A 7,402-nucleotide genomic window follows, 5' to 3' on the forward strand; every position below is an offset into this window, starting at 1 on the left:
ATCCAGTTTGCAGGCAAAACTCTGATACAAAATGGAAAGAAGATTCAACGCCTTCAATAAGGGCAACCTGTTATAAAGGGTGTAATCAAAAGTGTTAGGGGTTTCGGAATATTACAAAAAAAGGCCCATTTATAAATCTATATGGATCCAAAATCATTTAAATCTACGTTAATGACAGAAACGGAGTGCGTGGGTTAAAGACGCCTGTAACTTTTGGTCCTATGCCTTTGTACTTTTCTTTATAATGCGCATTTCGGTACGACTGTGGCTTTACCTAGTGATAAAAATCCCACAGGCGACGCGAGCGTACCCCAGGCGCATGGCTACTATATATACTGATTAGTCACAAGTGCATTCACCGAACATTGCTGTATGGTTGACAGGTACGTTCACTTCTGAGACCCCTACTGCTACAAGCACATTGTGATACATGTTTAAATTTCACATATGATTATAGATTATTAGCGAATTATATTAGCTTGATTGCCTTCGTTGACTGGCACTGGTATGTCCATTGCGCTCTCTCTCCTCTCTCTCTCTCTCTCTCTCTCTCTCTCTCTCTCCACTCACTCACATCTCACTCTCTCTCTTCTCTCTTCTCTCTCCTATCATCTCTCTCTCTCTCTCTCTCGTCTCACTCTCTCTCTCTCTCTCTCTTCTCTTTCTCATCTCTCTCTCTCTCGCTCGCACCTTCTCTTCTCCTCTCTCTCGCTCTCTCTCTCTCTCTCTCTCTCCTCGTCTCTCTCTCTCTCTCTTTCACCTCTCTCTGTCTTTTCTCTCTCTCTCCTCTCTCGTGTTACAGCACAATGTGATACCTGTTAAATTTCATATGAGTATAGATTAGTTATGGTTACAATAGCTTGTTTTCTTCGTTGAAATGGCCACTGGTATTCCATTGCGCTTCTCTCCTCTCCTCTCCTCTCTCCGTCATCGTCTCACTATGTCCTTTGTACTTTTCTTTCTCTCTCTCTCTCTCTCTTTCTCTCTCTCTCTTCCTTTCCCCTTCCCCCCTCTCTCTCACTGTCACTTTCACTCTCTCTCTCTCTCTCCTCAGTCTACTTCTCTCTCTCTCTATCTCTCTCTCTCTCATCTCTCTCTCCTCATCTCACTCGCACTCTCTCTCTCTCTCTCCTCTCTCCATCACTCTCACTCTCTCCTGCTCTCTCTTTCTCTCTCTCTCTCTCGCCTCCTCTCTCTCATCCTCGTCTCTCTCTCTTCCTCTATCTCTCGTGCGTGCGTCTCTCTCTCCGTCACATTCTCACTCTCGTCTCTCTCTCTCTCTCGCTCATCCCGATCTCTCTCCTCTCTCTTCTCTCTCTCTCTTTTTCTCTCCTCTCTCTTCTCTCTTCTCTCTCTTCCTCTCTCTCTTTCTTTCTTTCTCTCTCTCTTTCTCTCTCTCTCTCCCACCTCTCTCTCTTCGTTCTCTCTCTCTCTCTCCTCTCTCTCTCTCTCTCTCTCTCCTCTCTCTTTCCACCTCTCTCTCTCTTCTCTCTCTCGGCATCCATGCTACAAAGCACATATGTGATACTGTTAAATTTCATATGAGTATAGATTAAGTTAGTGAGTTATAATAGCTTTTCTTCGTTGAATGCATGGTTATGTCCATTTGCGCTCTGCTCCTCTCTCTCCTCTCGTCTCTCTCTCTCTCTCTCTCTCTTCTCTCTCTCCTTCTCTCTCTCTCTCCTCATTCTCTCTCCTAAGTCTCTCTCTCTTCTCTCTCTCTCATTCTCTCCCTCTCTCCTCTGTCCTCTCTCTCAGCCACTCTCGTCTCTCTCCTCTCTCTCTCTCTCTCTCTCTCTCTGCTCTCTCTCTCTCTCGCTCTCTTTCACATTCACCACGCTCTCTCTCTCACTTTTCTCTCTCTCTCTCAGAGAGAGAGGGAGAAGTGGTGGTAAGGAAAAAGGTAATGTGACAAAACGTTTTGGCAGCAGAGTATTAAGAAATGTTTAAGACTCCTGCATATGTTTAGAGGGGTATCGTTATGCTCTACTAAGTATTATATGCCAGTGTTTAGTTATTCCATTGTGTTTCATTTATGGACTGAACTGTTCCAATGGACAAACATCAAAGCGATCATCTGGTTCACAATCAGTGGTTCCCTCGCTGCGGGCAACACCCGTAGCGAGATCTCGTAAGTTTTGTATCATATTTCCCAAACTATACTTTCCTTATCATGTGTTAATGATTAAGGATAATTATTGCAGGTTTGGTTTTATGCTCCGTCAAAATGCGATGAAAGAATAATTCTTATCAAGATTGTGTTTTTATTCTCTCTCTCTCACCTCTCTCTCTCTCTCTCTCTCTCTCTCTCGTCCGTTAGTCCTCTCTCTCTCTCTCTCTCTCTCTCCCCCTCGTCTCTCATTCCGCATCTCCTCTAACTCTCCTCTCTCTCTCTCTCCTATCTATCTACTATCTATCTATCTTCTATCTATCTATCTCTCTCCTCAAGAGAGAGGAGAAGTGGTGGTAAGGAAAAGGTAATGTGACAAAACGTTTTGGCAGCAGAGTATTAAGAAACGTTTTAACTCCGCATCTGTTTAAGGGGTAATCTGTTATGCTATACTATATTATTATATGCCATTAGTTTTAGTTATTCCATTGTTGTTTTCATTTATGACTGGAACTGTTCCAATGGAACAATCAAAGGATCATCTGTTCACTTCATAGTGTGGTTCCTCCGCTGCGCACCACCGGTAGCGATATCTCGTAAGTTTTTGTATCATATTTCCCACTATACTTTCTTATCAATGTGTTAATGATTAGGATAATGATTAGCAAGGTTTGTGTTTTTATTGCCTCAAAATGCGGATGAAAATAATTATATGATGTTTAGGGTTACATCAGAAATTGTTATTCTCTCTCTCGCTTTCTCTCTCTCCTCTCTCTCTCTCTCTCTCTCCTCTCTCCTCTCTCTTCTCCTCTCCTCTCTCTCTCTCTCTCTCATATCTATCTCTCTATTCTATCTATCTACCTCTATCTGCTTGCTCATAAAACAGCTCATCTCTGGTTTTCATCAATAAAGCTTAATTCGAGTAAACAGGAAGATTTGCAACAAGGTATGGCATTTAACAGCGCCATGTGGCTTCCATACACGAATCATATCACGTCGCTGCTGAACCCAGCCTTTCGATGTTATCAGACTTCCGCATATCTTACATATATGCGATAAATGAATTAGGAGGACACACACGAACTACAATGGCAAAAAAAATTGGTCCTGGCTCCAATTGTCCATGCAAATCTCCTTCCTTTCCTCCCCTCCCTCTACTTTCCTCGCCTCTCTCTCTCTTTCAGATACACATGAGTCAAGCATGATACGTCTTGAAGCAATACAGCATCGCTAAAAAACGTTTTTACAGTAACGGGAATTTTGTTGGCCGTGTTCTCATGCTTCAGCATCTAAGAGTGAACATTTTGCGCAAAAAAATGAAGATAAAACTAACAAAACAACAACAGAGCTTTCTATACAACGCTAACACGACGTTTGATCGGGCCACAGAGAGAGCGCGAACGATGGTGTAGGTGGTGTGGTGTGTGGGGGGGGGGAGGGGGGGGGGGGGGAGGAGAGAGAGAGAGAGAAGAGGGGGGATGTGTGTGTGCTGTGTGTGTGTGTGTGTGTGTGTGTGTGTTGTGTGTGTGTGTGTGTGTGTGTGTGTGTTTATGTGTGTGTGTGGTTTAAGGTGTGTGTGTGTTTGGGTGTGTGTGTGGTGTGTTTATGTGTGGTGTGTGTGTGTGGTTTTATGTGTGTGGTGTTTTATGTGTGTGTGTTGTGGTTTATGTGTGTGTGTGAGTGTGTGTATGTGTGTGTGGGTGTGTGTATGTATGTATGGTATGTATGTATGTATGTCCTGTATGATATGTATGTCTGATGTCGTCTGTGTGTGTGTGTGTGTGTGTGTGGGTTTAATTGTGTTTGTGTTTATGTGTGGTGTGTGTGAGTGTGTTTTTATGTGTGCGTGTGTTTATGTGTGTGTTTATGTGGTGTGTGTTTATGTTTGTGTGTGTTTATGTGTGTGTGTTGTGTTTTATGTGTGGTGGTGTGGGTGGTGTGTGTATGTATGTCTGATGTAATGTATGTATGTGTATGTATGTTATGTATGTGTGTGGTGTGGTGTGTGTGTGGTGGTGTGTGTACCGACTATGTGTGTGTGGTGTCTCTATCTCTGTAGAATTATTCTATCTCTATATCTATCTATTATATTTCTATCCTCTTCTCCTTTCCTATCTCTACATTCTTCCTCCCTCCACCATATCCCCCTACCTTCATATATCTCTATATCATATATCTATAATAAGTATATATCATCTCTCTAATGTCTATCTATCTCTATTATATATATCTCATATATCTACTTCTATATCTATATATCTCTCTCGCGACGTCAGGGGCGAGGGAGGGGGAGGGGAGGAGCATGATGGAGGGAGCGATCTCCGGGTGGTTGGGTAGTAGGCAATATCTGACTTCAACGTTTTTAGCAGAGGAGTACAAAGAAACTTCTAAACGTGAACATTGTCTGATTTTTAAACATTCTTGATCTTCTTTAATGGTAGTCTTGAGTAAAATAAGGATATCTTCCATATCTTAAGGAATTTCTTTCAAAATCACTATGTTGGCCGCAACATAAGATGTGGTTTTGGCTCGTTTTTCTCAATCCAGAAAATCGTACATGTGCAACTGCCGAATTTTTAAACTGGGGGGGGGGCCGTCACTTTTTCTATGACCTTTTTTATATAAAATGTTGCTTGATCATTTTGCCAAACCTGACTCGCTGCTTTATTGCATATACAATCATAAAGCTCAGTACGGTATAACGAAAGTGCAAAAAAAAACGAGTTACGTAGTTCATAATTCTGAAACCCGTCTACAGAAACGCGTTCTATCCTGTACACACATTGCTATCGCAGTGCCATCTACTGAGAGCCAGTGGAGAGAAGTTGAACCACAGTAGAAGCACTTAACTTTTGGAACCTGTCCAGAACACAGTAGAAAACGTAAGTTGCGTAGATACGAATATTTACGGTATATATAACAATTCAGGGCCGAATCTTTTGAAGTTTTAGTAAATAAAAAAATAGTGTCGAGTGGCATAAAAGAAAATAATTTTTATTGGTATACAGATTCTTATAACTGTTCACCATTTTGTGATATAAAAGTAAGTTCCTCCCGACAGAATCGTACTAATTTCTAACGAGCTTTTTATTCGATGCTCTATACCGCACTAGATGCCTCTAGCGGAGTCATTACCCCCAAATGAACATTGTATCACAATGCTTTGTAAAAAATTAAATTGGCAATGCTCAATTGTTTTTGTTTTTTCAACGTAATGTATGTATGTATGAATATAATGTGTGTTGTTGTGTGTGTTGGGTGTGTGTGTGTGTGTGTGTGTGTGTGTGTGTGGGTGTGTGTGTGTGTGTTTGGGTGGGGGGGTTTTTTGTGTGTGTGTGTGTTTGTGTGGGTGTGTGTGTGTGTGTGGTGGTGCGTGCGTGTGCGTGTAGTATGTATGTATTTATTTGTCCATATATATATACACATATATATGTAAATTATATATATATTATATATATTTATATATACTCTGTATATCTATGATATATTATAATATATATATATATTCTATATAATTGTACATTATACATATACTGGTATATATTTATATATATATAAACAATGCATACACACACGCACACACCCACACCCACACACACACACACACACCACACACACCACACACACACACACACACACACACACACACCACACACACACACACATATAATACATACATACCTACATTAATATATATTCATATATATTATATATATACATGATAATACATATACATATATATATCCTTTGTTTCTTTTCTTTTTTTCAAGTGCCTGTCCTACAAGGACGTTGGCGATCATGGATTTTCCAATGATTTTGTGGCAATTTAGAGCGGTGTTTGGGCCGTTTCCTTCCGCCCGTGTTTTTTTTTTTTTTTTTTTTTTTTTTTTTTTTTTTTTTTTTTTTTTTTTTTTTTTTTACCATCTCATTTACCCGTGTCTGAACTGGCAGGCACTTACTTTGCTTGCTTGTCCACCCAGCGTCCTATGCAGGCAATCGAGGTGAAGTTCCTTGCCCAATGGAAAAAAAAACCGCCGGCCAGTGACCTCGAATCCTCGAACGTCAGACTGCCGATCGTGCCAGTCTTGAGTCCCGATGCTTTAACCACACTCGGGCCACCGCGCTTATATATCCATGCATATATCTATATATATATATTATATGATATCTATATATATATACTATAGTATATATATATATATATATATATGTACCACAATATTATACATATATACAGTATTTTTTCCCATAAATATACATATATATATTCATATATATATATACGTACTCTATGTGTGTGTGTGTGTGTGTGGTGTGTGTGCGTTTCGTGCGGTGTGCGCGCGCGTGTGCGTGTGCGCGCGCCGCGTGTGCGTGTGTAATGTTTTATATATTTATGTATGTGTGTGTGTGTAATGTATTTGTATGTGTGTAATTATATACATTATTTATATATATATAATATGTTTATTTATTTATTTATTTATTTTCTGTGTGTGTGGTGTGTGTGTTGTGTGTGTGTGTAAATATATATATATATAATATATATATATATATATATATATATATATATATATATATATATATATTCATATATATATATAATTAATATATATATATATCTGTATGTATATGTATGTATTGTGTATATTATATCTATATATATGTATGATATGTATTATGTATGTATTTATCTAATGTATATATGTGTGTGTGTGGTGTGTGTGTGGTGTGTGTGTGTGTGTGTTTGTGTGGGTGTGTGTGTGTGTGTGTGTGTGTGTGTGGTGTCTATATGTCATGTGTATATATGTACCACTGTGTGTGTGTGAGGTAATATATATTATATAGGCATATGTTATGTATGTATTATATATATTATAATCTATATATATATATATATATATCATACTATATATATATTGTATATATATATATATATATATATCTATATATATATATATATATACGTATATATATTATCTCTCTATATATATATAACATAGATCTATATATATATATATAATATAGATATATATATTATTATATATATATATATATTACACAACACCAGGTGTACATATACACATGCACATATAGATAGACAAAACAACCAAAACAACAAAAAACACCCCCGCCCCCAAAAAAAAAACCACATATATATACCCCACACACACATATATATACACACCCACACATTATATATACACACACACCACACACACACACACACACTCTCTCTCTCTCCTTCACTCTCTCTCTCTCTCTCTCTCTCCCTCTCTCTCTCTCTCTCTCTCT

This window comes from Penaeus monodon, chromosome 16 (assembly GCF_015228065.2).
Source record: "Penaeus monodon isolate SGIC_2016 chromosome 16, NSTDA_Pmon_1, whole genome shotgun sequence".
Lineage (NCBI taxonomy): Eukaryota > Metazoa > Arthropoda > Malacostraca > Decapoda > Penaeidae > Penaeus > Penaeus monodon.